Source organism: Podarcis bocagei, assembly GCF_964188305.1.
Source record: "Podarcis bocagei genome assembly, chromosome: 5".
NCBI lineage: Eukaryota > Metazoa > Chordata > Lepidosauria > Squamata > Lacertidae > Podarcis > Podarcis bocagei.
Genome location: NC_138129.1, coordinates 61,208,391 through 61,221,586, shown reverse-complemented (window position 1 = coordinate 61,221,586; position 13,196 = coordinate 61,208,391). Strand labels below are relative to the sequence as shown.

General features: G+C 39.9%; 1 protein-coding gene across 6 annotated transcripts in view; it reads left to right on the top strand.

Moving 5' to 3' along the window:
• Positions 1–13,196, top strand: part of DAB1 (DAB adaptor protein 1) — a 656,563-nt gene that overhangs the window by 566,048 nt on the left and 77,319 nt on the right. The window lies entirely within an intron of this gene.

Below are 13,196 nucleotides of genomic sequence, written 5' to 3'. Positions count from 1 at the left end.
TTATGACAATATACTCCCTCTTATCTCCTGCAGTTTCTTTCCTTAGTTCTAGACTCCTGGTAAATCATAATTACTTGTTTCCCCACCCCCCGAACAATGTTCTCCTGATGGTAAGCCAAAATCAGAAACCGATATGGCTTACTGTGAATTAGCTGAGTGCTGGTTTATCTTGTTCAGATCCAATCTACTCTTCTCCCTTTGCTGAACTAGGACATGTGGACCAATCTTCATGGTTTACTTCAAAGAAAACCATGAGAGGAACCCAAGATTTAATCTTGGCTTCCTCTTGTGGTTTGCTTGGATGGAAACTTAACTGTGAGCACTGGTTCACACATAACACTAAGTCAGTGCTGTGGTTTGTTTCCTCCTGGTTTAGCTAAGGAAGGAGCATTGTAGGCATGATTTAAGCAGAATGCCCCATCATGCTGCTCATTCACAATAAACTATAGTTTGCTTTAGACTATGGACTCAGCTAGACTGGTAAAGAAAAAGCGTTTTATATGTGTTGTATATGTGATATAACACTGTGACACCAGATGGCGCTGTGGAGTCCCGTCTTTCCCCACCGGATTTCCCTGTATGTGTTTGCAATGCGTTTAACTGAATCGCTTCTTTGACGTATCTAGATCCAGCCTATGGTGTACTGTGATGTGTGAATCAGACTTACGATTTAGGCCTACAACACAAGTCCCAGGACTGTAAACCACTGTTTGAGTGGTTTATAATTTATCGTTATAAGTTTGATTTTGTCATCATAGAATATTAATGTGTTTCTTGTTCCTTCTTCCAACCTTTGTTCTCCTGTTCATTTTCTGCTGGTTTTCCACACTAGTTTGGGTTGTTTGTTAGTACTTTCTACAGGAACCTGATTTCTTTGACTATTTTTATATAGTGCTTAGTACCATATTTTGTACTGCAGAAATAAAGACAGAACCTCACATTCTAATCTGAGCTGCAGTTGGTAATGCAGATTCCCAGAGTCCCAAATTATGTTTATTCTTCTGAATTAGAGATGCTGCATTTTATGCTTGCTAGCATGAGCATTCATATATAGTTGACTTCTTAAATAATCAGTTGTCCCTATACATTATTTATTCTTCGATTCCGAAATATATTCCCATGATATCTACCTGGGTCCCTTGATCTACCAATGCTCTCGGTTTCTGTATCTCAAGTCTCTACAACAACCAAGTAATTCTGCTATTGAATAATTCTAAGTTTTCTTTTAAAGCCCTCTTGTCAAAGATGGCTTACAGTTTGCTTGTGGAAACCTTTCTTTTTAGTTTTTGTAATGTATTTTAGGATTTCCCTTCCTTCTACCCTGAATGTTTGCTGATATAACTTTAAAAACAAAGGAACAAAATCAAAATAATTATAGTGCTGCATTAAGAAAGGGGTGCGTGACACTCCTCTTTTGGCCTTGGGAATGCTGTATGATGTATGATGTATGGATGTTTTTCTTCTTGTTAATGTTCTGTCCAAGGGTGAGCGCCGGCAGTAATTTTATATATTTTTTGTGCTTTGTTTTGTTTAACTGTCTCCTGCTGCCACTTTGACAATAGGAATGACAGTAGGGAGCAAAAATGAAAGGAACCAATTGAAAGAAGCACTTTGCCACTGTTGTAATTTTGAAATTGACAGCATTTTTTTAGTCCAAAGTCTCAAGGAAAATGCAACTTTCCTCTTGGCCTCCTATTGCTTCCCTAGCAGGGAAAGACATTCTGTGATGTTGAGGAGGCAGTGGGAGGCCAAATGAAAATAATTTCTTCTTCAAAAACGTTGGATTGCAAAAGGAAAGCAGTGATTTTGCTTGCCTCTGGGACAAGTTTTCTGCTCCCCCGTTGGCAATAAAAAGTTGGTACATAATTTTAAGCCTTTGTTGAGGATCAATTTTATTAACTGAATTCATTTCCTCTCTTAAATACTACTGGTTCCATACAGTCTTTGATCACGCAAACTATTATTATTATATTATGACTATTTGCATCTTACTGTTTGTTGTGGGTGGGTGGGTGGGAGAATACTACTGAATTCACTGACAGAGTATAAACATTCAATTTATTTTGACTTATTTTAATCTAACCATTCAATTTGCTGCTTGCCTGGGACAAATAGTGACTGTCCTTGGTTGAGATCAACCTAAGTTGCTTCAAGCTGCGAACACAACCAGCGTTACGTTGCAGTGTGTTTAGCAGAGCATAGTATGGAGGCTCAGCACGCATGTTCAAGCAATAGCAAACCAGTAATACTAAAACAGGGAGAATGAGAAAATGCATAGGATGTGAGGGGGGAAAGGGGGGGGTTCTTTCTCAGTATTCTATTGCCCTTGCTAGAATCTTTGCAAAACACAAAAGACATTGTGTTTGCCTCATCAACTGCCAAAGCTCCTGTCTCTTCCCTTCGTAATGTCTTGTTGTGCCCTTAGGCAGGCTCATGGAATCCCTGAGGCAGACTCCCTCTGACCCTCATCTGTATAGGCCTTCTCTGCTTTCGTGTCACTGAATGATTTCCCCAAAGACTGAGACACAACAAGGTCTCATTTAAAATCAGTAAGACACCTGACTTCAGGATCAAGGTGGAAACTCCCCTTGAACAATGCTTAAGCAAGTTATTTTTATTTACATAAAAATGTACAGTGGTGCCTCGCAAGACGAAAAGAATTCGTTCCGCGAGTCTTTTCGTCTTGCGATGTTTTTCGTCTTGCGAAGCATGGTCCGTCGCAACTGCGCCTCTTCAAGCGGCTTTAAAAAAAAAAGCGCAAGACGTTTTCGTCTTGCGAAGCAAGCCCATAGGGAAATTCGTCTAGCGAAGCAACACAAAACTGAAAAACCCTTTCATCTGGCGAGTTTTTCGTCTTGCGGGGCACCACTGTATAGACCACTTCTTCATAAAACTATACAACTGGTGAGCAAAATATACAAATGCAGTGGTACCTCGGTTTATGAACAGCCCTGTTAACGAACTACAGTGGTACCTCAGGCTAAGTACTTAATTCGTTCCGGAGGTCCGTACTTAACCTGAAACTGTTCTTCACCTGAAGCACCACTTTAGCTAATGGGGCCTCCTGCTGCCGCCGTGCCGCCGGAACACGATTTCTGTTCTCATCCTGAAGGAAAGTTCTTAACCTGAAGCACTATTTCTGGGTTAGCGGAGTCTGTAACCTGAAGCGTATGTAACCTGAAGCATATGTAAGCTGAGGTACCACTGTATTCTGTTTACGAACTCCTCAAAATCAGAAGTTGTGCTCCAGTTTGCGAACTTCACCTCGGTCTACAAACAGAAGCCAAATGGTAGAAGGGCACCGGCGGCGGGAGGCCTCATTAGGGAAAGCGTGCCTCGGTTTAAGAACAGATTTGGTTTAAGAACAGACTCCAGCATTTTCAGAGGCAATAAAGAACTTCCCCAAACTTACTTTGTTTCTTTTTCTTTCTTTTTTACTGCCTTTCGATTTTTCATGGTCCTGATAGCAATTTGCTCCCTGGAGGCCTTGATTTGGCGGCAGCTGTCATTTCTTCTCAGATAGTTGAACGAAAGAACTGCCCACAAATATGTTTCATCATGAAACTGTGCTCCATAGTTGGAGTGAGGGCCATTTCCTGTGTACAGTTTATTGAATCCTGAGATGTTAAAATGGTAGTTGGCCAAACCTTGGACAGCATCACCTCCAACTTTCAGCCTTCCTCCTCTGGGATTTCCCTTGGGGGGTTCCCTGGCTGGCGTCTCCCACCACTCCTCATCGTTCAGCCAGTCCCTGACAGCTCACCACTGATTCTTGCCCCTTTTATGCCTCCATAAAATCGCTGAAATGGATCTGCCGTTTGCATCCTGAATATGTAGGGAGATAAATTTTGGGGAGTTTCACCTCAGCCCTAGATTGTTTCATTGTCCAATCATTCTTACAACTGCCCTCAACATTTAACTGGAAGTTGGCCAATTTACAGTGCAATCTCAACCATGCTTGCTCAGAAATAATTCTTATTGAATTCAATGGGGCTTACTCCCAAGTAAGTACCATTAGGCTATATTATGCAAAGTTCCATGTTGTTTTCCTTTTGAACCAAAAACAGTTTTAGCAAGTTCACCAACTAAAAGAATAGGCAGGGAGGGACTACTTAACTATATCCTTTGCAGTTTGGTAATCGTTTTCCACATGCTGCTTTTTACTTGCATGTGGGAAATCATATTGGTGAACAGCTTGGTGGGTGCCATTTTGAGCACACATCCTCCAGTCACAATCCAGCTGTTGAGGGCAGCTTTTGCTGCTGCTTTTCAGTGAGAGAGAATGGGGGAAAATACCATTCTGTATGTCACATCTAGTTTGTCCCTATATTTGAGCCAAGGCCCATCAGGACTTAGCACTGAACCTGTTTTTTTTTAATTATGTGACCTAGTCCTTGAAAATGTGAAGCAGTAATAAAGAACAGCTCATCTCTAAATATGTAAAGATTTTATTTCTCTCATGACTCATTAACCCACAGTCTGCTCAAGCTCTACCAATGGGATATTCAGAGGTAAGGGCCTTAGAGTCAGGCTTTTCACAACTGTTTTATAAATCAACCATCATATTCAGCCTATAGCAACTTAAATTGATTTCCTCTTTTCATTTTCTCCGTTGCAATGATGAAGAGTTGACATCCGTCAAATTTTGCTTGTGCTACCTTCTTAAACTCTTCTTGTCCTCATGAGCAAGTTCAAACATGTGCGGGATTGAGCCCATCAAACACAGTAGGTTTTACCACTCAGAAAGCTTGCATAGGAGCAGGCTGCATGTTCTTAAATTTTCTACATAAGTGGGCTCCAAAGCTAGACTTTTGCACTGCAAATGCTCTTCTATACCACAGGCACTCTAATGAAATCTCCACTTTAATATTAACAAACATTTATAGAAAAAAGCAGAATTGAAACATAATTGCTTCCGGCTGTTATGGTCTTTCTAGAAATAATAATATAACTTTATCTTGAAAGTCCTAAATTCAAAATTAAAATTCATCAGTCAGCTCTTTAGAACTAGAGTGTGAAATTGATCATCTTTCTTTGCTTCCATTACCCTGGAAAACATGTACTCAGTCAGTGTCTCCTGCAGTAGACTTCCACTAAACAATCCCACTGAGATTTATCTAAAAGTTTAATCAAATGTAATTTATACAGAGGTCATCACGGTAATTTTGCCCTCTTGTCTCAATCACAAATTCTGGTTTGTGCTATTAAGAAATAATTCAATCTGCCATTAGTTTATCTCACAAAAATGATGAAATGCACACCTCAGATATCTACTGTTATTTGCTGAGTCTTGGGTGGAGAGGGAAACCCTTAAAACCAAACAAAACAATCAAAAGAATGAAAAAGCAGCACACCTTGATATACACAATTGACTTCCATTTCAAAGTCATGTCTAATATTGTGGGAGGGATGGTATAAAATGGCAGATTGCAAATAAACACAGAAAATAGCCCTTTATTATACCCTTGGTGCTAGGAATTGAGATGTACAGAGGCATTTGAATATAGTAATGCTATTCAAGGACTAATCATGCAAAGTGCTGTAAAAAGCTCTCAACTGGAGTTTACCATGAATGACAATGCTAAACAAAATGAAAGCACTGCTGAGATGATAATCTAAATAACGTGATGGTGTAGTTAAGGTATCACTGTATTTTCACATACAATTATGGGTAATTTTTTGAAATGCAACTCTAATGGAAATTCACCTAAGCTCTGGAATAATCTTCATAAGTATAGTCCTATTGGGTACAAAATTCTCATCCTCTTGAAACCAGTGGGAGTTTAGCAGCAATTTAAAATAAAAATAAAAATAGGAGCAGTGTCAGTTGCAGTGTTCACTTCCAAACAAACAAACAAACAAACAAATAAAAATGTTGCACAAAAATATAAACACACACACAAACACATGTGCATGTTGCTATCTCAATAGGAAGGAATTTCCCACCATTCTCTTAGTAAGCAGGTGTTAGAAGAACTCTGCTGGGAGGAGCAAGTTGATCTTTGTTGACATCTGGAGACAGGAGTTCACCTTGAATTTGAAGCAGGTGTCAAGCACCTTCTAAAAGGAGTGGATAGGCTATGTTCCTGGGCAGGTCCCACGAGAAGGAGCCTTTGAAGAAGCCAGCTAGGATGGCGGAAAGGCTTAAATCAATGTATGAAAATGTCCACGGAACTTAAGTTAATGACAGACCCATTCAATTTTAACAGGTGGCTTTTTGACACTATAGCATATGAGTAGAGATTCTTTTTAATAACCCTTGGGTAATTATCTGTGGTGGTGAGGTGGTAGCGATGGGAAGGGCCACAAGCTCAGTGGTAGAGCATTTGTGCTGCATGAAGAAGGTTCCAGAAAATTATGCATGCTGTACATTTAGAACACATCCTCCCCCCTCCCCCTACCCCTGCAAAAAGTGCTTGGAACTGTGGTTTGTTAAGGATGCTGGGAATTGTAGCTGGGTGAGGGATAAACTATACTTCCCTGGATTATTTTTAGGGTGTGTGTGCTTGAATGTGCTTTTAAATCTATGCTATGTATGCAGCCTCACTTATTTATGACCTTGGAGGCTGACAAGAAAAGAAAGCTAGATATATGTTTGTTTAAAGTACTTTAGGTATGAGGCTGACTTTAGGGGAAGCGGGTTGGACTAGATGCAATGGCAGGGGAACTTCTAAGCTTACAGGTTCTGGCCTCCAGGACAGAGTTGTTTTTCACAGAGCCTAGGACTTGCTGATCAGAAGGTCGGCAGTTCGAACCCCCGCAACGGAGTGAGCTCCCGTTGCTCGGTCCCTACTCCTGCCAACCTAGCAGTTCGAAAGCATGTCAAAGTGCAAGTAGATAAATAGGTACCGCTCTGGCGGGAAGGTAAACGGCGTTTCTGTGCACTGCTCTGGTTCACCAGAAGTGGCTTAGTCATTCTGGCCACATGACCCGGAAGCTGTACGCCGGCTCCCTCGGCCAGTAAAGCGTGATGAGCACCACAACCCCAGAGTCGGTCACGACTGGACCCAATGGTCAGTGTTATGTACTGATGTTCTCACCCTGGGCCAGCAGGGGGATACTGTAGATAGTTATGCAAATGAAGGATCGAAAGTAACGTTCTGTGATTGGATAGTTTGTATGCAAATGAAGGATAGAAAAGTGACATTCTGTGATTGGGTAGTTTTAGAAAGTTGCAACAGTTACAATTGTTCTGGAGCTCTATATAAGCAGGCTGACTGAGCTCCTCAGTTCTGTTCTGGCATCTGAATAAAGAAGAGCTGTTTGAAGAATTGCTATGTCGTCTGATATGTTCACCCACAACCTAACAGTCAGGGGTCCCTTTACCTTTACCTTTACTATTCTCTCAGAATTTCCAGGGCTTCTGAATGGTATCTGGCCTACCTTTTGACAGATATGAACAGATTATTAACAGAGATTGTGGCTAGATTTCTGGCTGCAAAAATCTGACCGCTAATTAAACACATCAAAATTTTAATCTGATTATGTTATTTACTTACCCCCTTTTTAATGAAACTTAGTCTTAGTGTCCACATTATGTATTGTGTTGTATAGCTTATTTTAGACATCTTTTATATATTCCTGACATCTTATATCACATATGTATTACAGCCTATTTTAATGTATTTAGGACATGTATTTTACATGCATGGTTCTTGGTTTTAAATTGTTGGGTCTATGACCATATAATAAAGAGGTAGATTTGAATAAAATTCTGTTGCATAGTGTGGGGAGGAAGAGAGAGATTTCGAAGTATTCCCCATTAGGTAAAAGATGGGGGAATCAAATGCAAGTCCTTTCCTGATTGAGGGTTAATCTTTTTCTAAGGTGTTGTAGCACCTTAGAGGTCATTCCTGACTGCAGTGTTTTGTATTCTCACCATGTCTGCGCTATAAAAATGCTAATTGCCTCCACGAAAACATAAGAGTGTTTACAGCGGGGCTGTGTGTGCTACTGGATCAGATCCCTTTGAGGTTTGAAAAATATGTTACCTCAAGTTTATACTCTGAATGTATGACAGATAGTGTGTGGGCAGTTTATTAGTGCAAAAGACAGGGCAGTGTCATACTATAGAGTCTTCTGCTTAAGGCATGCTATTGTCTTTGCTGAGAATATCGTTATACATTAAAAGTTTAAGAACCAGATGATTCACACTATGCCCTGAGGGGCACTTAGATTTAAATAAAAGGATATAATCATTTACTCTAGGTTATGGGATGTTGCTAAGAAATGTTTTGCCTTTTAAAAAAAGAAAGAAAGAAAAAGAAACAAGATTGGAAATATGATCTTTCTAAATTTCGAGCTATTCTATTTACCCTGAGTCTCGTCCAGGACAAGGCTTCTTAGTGGATGCTGAGCTAAAAGGACAGTGGTCAGTTAAGAAGCCTGTTATTCCTTTCAAAGTCCTTTATGAGTAGAGCTGTAGCAGGCATTAACTCGCCAGTTTTGCAATGAGCTCTCCCTGGTTTGAAGCCTTAGGCTCCCTGATCCACAAAACCCCCATTCTCCATAGCTTGTGTCCGCAGAACTTGGTCTCAGCCTCAGTTGTTGTTGTTTCTTTAGTTGATACGTCTTTCGTTCAACACCATGCCTCTAATACTCATAATCTGTCAGCACCCCCATGAAGATTCGAGACAAAATGGGTGACTGGTTTATTAAACTATAACAACTATAGGATCTGCAATCAGAATAATTCAACCAAATTAACAAAAATCAGTGAAGTGTGGGAAGTGAGGTGTACTGTTAGCAGGGTTTCAACTCCCATCTCCTGAGCCAGCTGCCAGACACATGCTGTGATCACACAGCAGGGCCTGAGAAAACTCTTTACCCTTCACTGCGTACTCCTTTGGGATATGAACCTGACATTGATACCACGGCCCTGTTGGCCAATATTCACCCGAATGCACCTAACAGGCCCACTCCGGCTCCTATAGCAAATGCAACCCCCCCCCCTCCATACAGGGACAGGACAGAATTTGTTATCTACCTGTCTGGAAGCTATGTCCATCTATTATGAAGGCCCTGCTTCTTAAACTTGAATGTATGTTGGATACAGGTTGCCCAGTGAGAAAGAAACTCTGAATGCTCAGATGTGCTTCTTTTATTGTGCCTTTCCATATTCCATGACTCAGCCCTGGTGTGGAAGACAGTTCCCAGGCCTGAGTCCTGCTGAATACTAGCATACATTAAAAGCTCTGGAAAGGTTTATGGACTGTTACCTGAATGCAAGGTAAGGCTTTCACACAAGAATATGATATAAATCAGTGATTTATAAGACATCTTTCATGATCACTTCTGGTGATCTGTTGGTGAGAATAAGTAACCTCAAAACTATTCAGACCCCAGCTTTAATTTCCAAAATAGGTTCTATGGTCTTAGTTCAGTTTTTGTTTTGTGTAAATGTCATTGTTTCGTTGTTGTGTATGGGAGGGTGGGAAGTTTTTGCTAGCTTTTTGAGCTATGTAAAACAGCCAGTGGTAACAGGACTGCCTTTGCTTGAATTGCAAATTCAAAAATGCATTGAAGAGCTCTGAAGATTTATCGGTTGACTGAAAAGGATAAAGACAACCAGGTGCGATGTTCTAATTCGACAGCAAGCGACATCACTGCTAGTCACAGAGGAGGAATGTTTCCATATGGCACATGCATGTCTTAAAGGAGAACAGCCCTTACACAAATTAAATGTTAGTGGCAAGACCCCTTAAAATGCTTCAGATACAAGGTCTTTGCAAACACCTGTACAATTACACGTTTTAATTAGCTAGGCTTAAGTATGCCATTGTATGAGCACAGTGTGCAATATCTGCTGAGTCACTTATAACAGCATCAGTACCAGTGTATACCTGTGTTTCCCAGCCTTGGGTCTCCAGCTGGTTTTGGGCTACAACTCCCATCATCCCTAGCTAGAAAGACCAGTGGTCAGGGATGATGGGAATGGTAGTTCAAAAAAACATTTGGCGACCCAAGGTTGGGAAACACAGGTATGGACACCTGGATTCAGCAAGAAGCACATTGTTGTGATTGTGTTCTGATAATATACATATGTTACATGGGTAAGTAGTAATTTGAGATTTGAAAGATATTTCACTTTCCTCTGAAAACTTTCAAAGATATACATCATTCAGTAAAATACCTCTGGAGGTAAACAGCCAAAGGGTAAATTACCTATATGAGTAAGAGAACAGTGAAGAGGAAAGAAGGGATATGTAGAAGCAAGAAAAGAACATACATCACAGGGCAGAAAAACTGAATAAGGCTGGGCGCATCTTTAGGGAATAGAAAGCTGGTCAATTAATTCTGCTCTGGGCTTTCCATGCAGCCTTCCAAATTTGTTGTTCAGCTTAATGACGCTTCCACTCTTTAACCATCCCATGCAGTATTACAATATATTATAATTCAGAAATGCATTATTTATGCTGCTTTAAATCACACCCAGGGATCTTGTTCAATATGTTCCCTTTAAATGCTGTCATGTGTAATGAGAATATGCCTTGGCAAGGGGTCTCTTCAAATGTTACTATTTCCATACATCCCTGCGTGTGATAAAGAATGCTTACAGGTCTCAGGTATGACAAAACGCCTTTCACAGGAGAGATCCTGTGAATATGACCCTGCAACACAGAATCTGCTTTTTTTAATGCGAAAATTTAGAGTTGTGCAAATCCAAAAAAGTCCCAACTCCATTGTGTTTAGAGCTTTGGAGGTGAGAATAGTATATGAACAGAACTGCACTTAACATTACCTTAAATTTAGAATGGGAAACCCCCAAATAAGGTTTTTCCCCTACAGACACTGCTACTTTTATTTCATTTATGCTTTCCTGCTTCCACTTTATATTCCTAAGGATGTCCATGCAGAGATGGTGGAAAGGGCTTGTATAAAAAGCACAACATGGACTATGCATAATCAAAATTATACTTACATTGAACCACAGAAATGCTTATTTTAATCAGTTGACTAATGGGTTAAAATCAAAGCAAATGATTAACTAAACAGATGGCAGCCCTTATATCTGTATTCACTATTTTCAAGGATTTTTTAATCCATTTGTTTGGTTTTAGCATTCATTTATTCTATTTTCATCTACTTTATAAATATGTGCCACCTCCGCAGTTTACTGATCAGCCTTTCAATTGTATCAAAGCACTTTATTTCTCATTATACGTTTTTTTAAATAAATGCTGAATATGCACAAACGATATAGGAAATTCATGTAAGTTCATAGAACTGAACATCACCAGGTTGTTGGTATGGGAAGTCCAGGCTCTGCCTGGTTCAGATGTAGACAGCATCATGCCTTCCAGATGTTGTGGTCTAGAGCTCTCATGGACAGTGGTCAAGAGACTATGAAAGTTGTAGTCCACAGCATCTGGAGTGTGCTGTGATGACCACGCAAGTGACTAGATAATCGGAAGCCAGCTAGAATTTAAGTGTTCCAACAGTGAGTGAGGAGTAACTGTTGTGCCATATCACACAAGCACACAGAAGAAAGGACTGTGGCAGTGCCTAACTTGTTAGATATAATGAAGATTGTTGACAAAAAGAGTTTGCAAATTAGATTTTATTTACTGCAAAACAAAATAATTGAGACAAGAATGTTTACACACATGAACGGCATGTAGAATAGCCTGATGGTGATGTTAAGCATTGTTGTGCATCCAGATGTGATTTTCCCCCCTCAGAGCTTAGTGTCGCAAATGTTACTTTATTGCTCTTAGCACTCAGTAGTAACATCTGCCTCAGCATTTCCCTCCAGCATAATTTAAAAATTACTTACAGTTTCTGACTCATCATCCATGTGCCATTAGTCTTTTAGAAAATGTTGTTTAAGAGCATGAGGATACAACCATTTGATAAATACTGTCTGGAAATTCAGATGAGAACTTGGTGTAATAAGGAGATGATGTGGGTGGAAAACTGTGAGGTTTTGTTGGCATCTCACCAGTTTCCTTACATGTTTGAAACTAATCAATCAGCCACAGAATTTACAAGCTCCCAAGAGGAAAGCATGCAGGGGTCCTAGTTATTTTTATTGTATTATTTTCAAAACCATTTGTGGGGATGGGACAGGAGGAAAAAATAAATTTTGGAATAATTATAATTTTCTTAGAATGATGTGTATTGTTTTATGATGCATAATGTTTTACTTTTACTGCACTTTGCTGAAGTTGTTGCTGTAATTGTAGTTATTGTGCCCTGTCCTTGGAACCGTTTGGTTGTAGGGCAATAAACAACAACAACAACAAATATTAAACTCTGTGTGGCTTACAACATATAAAAGAATTGTAAAACATTAGACATTGAATATTTCCTGATACAGGGTTGCCTTCAGATGTCTTCTAAAAATAATAAATGTGATTATTTTTTTAAAGTGGAATGTTGGAGGTTGTGGTTCTCAGAGGTTCAAAGTTGTGGGGAACTGGCAGCATTGTTAATTTGAGTTGAAGGTATCATACATGTTACTTGGTGGATTGATTGCTAGATTTTGACCTGGGATATCAAAAGTTCAAATCTCAGCCAAACTTGAGTGTTCCGGTATGGCTGGAGTTGGGCCAGTTCTTCTCTCTCTTTCATCCTAGCTTATCATGCAGGGCTAATTGTGAAGGCATGTGGAATAATGATTGTAAAACATGTTGCGTAGTAGAAAATTTCGTAGCAGCTGCAACATTCCACATGGAAGGCAAATGATGCTCTTGCTGGCGACCTCCATTGGGGATAGTCTGAGAGCTTGTACACATTGCAGCATTTTTCAGCTGTTAATCCACATTTTCCCCATTTGAATTAAACCAGAATAATCTAATTTGAATCTGTATATGAGGAGCAACTTTCACCTTTCCGGTTTATACCATTAGTTGTTCACTGTTGTGTTTGTTCCCGCCTTCTAATTTATTGTTTTGATTATGCCAGTTACATACTGACAGAGCATGTAGACAGATATGCTATACATACAACTTGCTGTTGTTGTTCTAAAAAACCCACCCAAAAAGTGTGTGGAAGGACATAGGTGATTGTAAATTTGCTTGTACATTTTTTTGAAATGCATAGCAGGATATGTACTGAAGGACCTGCATCAGCCCTCCTCTATTCCACTGCCCTCTGGTGTGTAGGAGCCATCAACTAAGTTGTTTAAGCAGATTGTTGTTGGTCACACTTCAGTAGTGGTGGTGGTTGGGAGATAACATCTGTAAGATGGATTG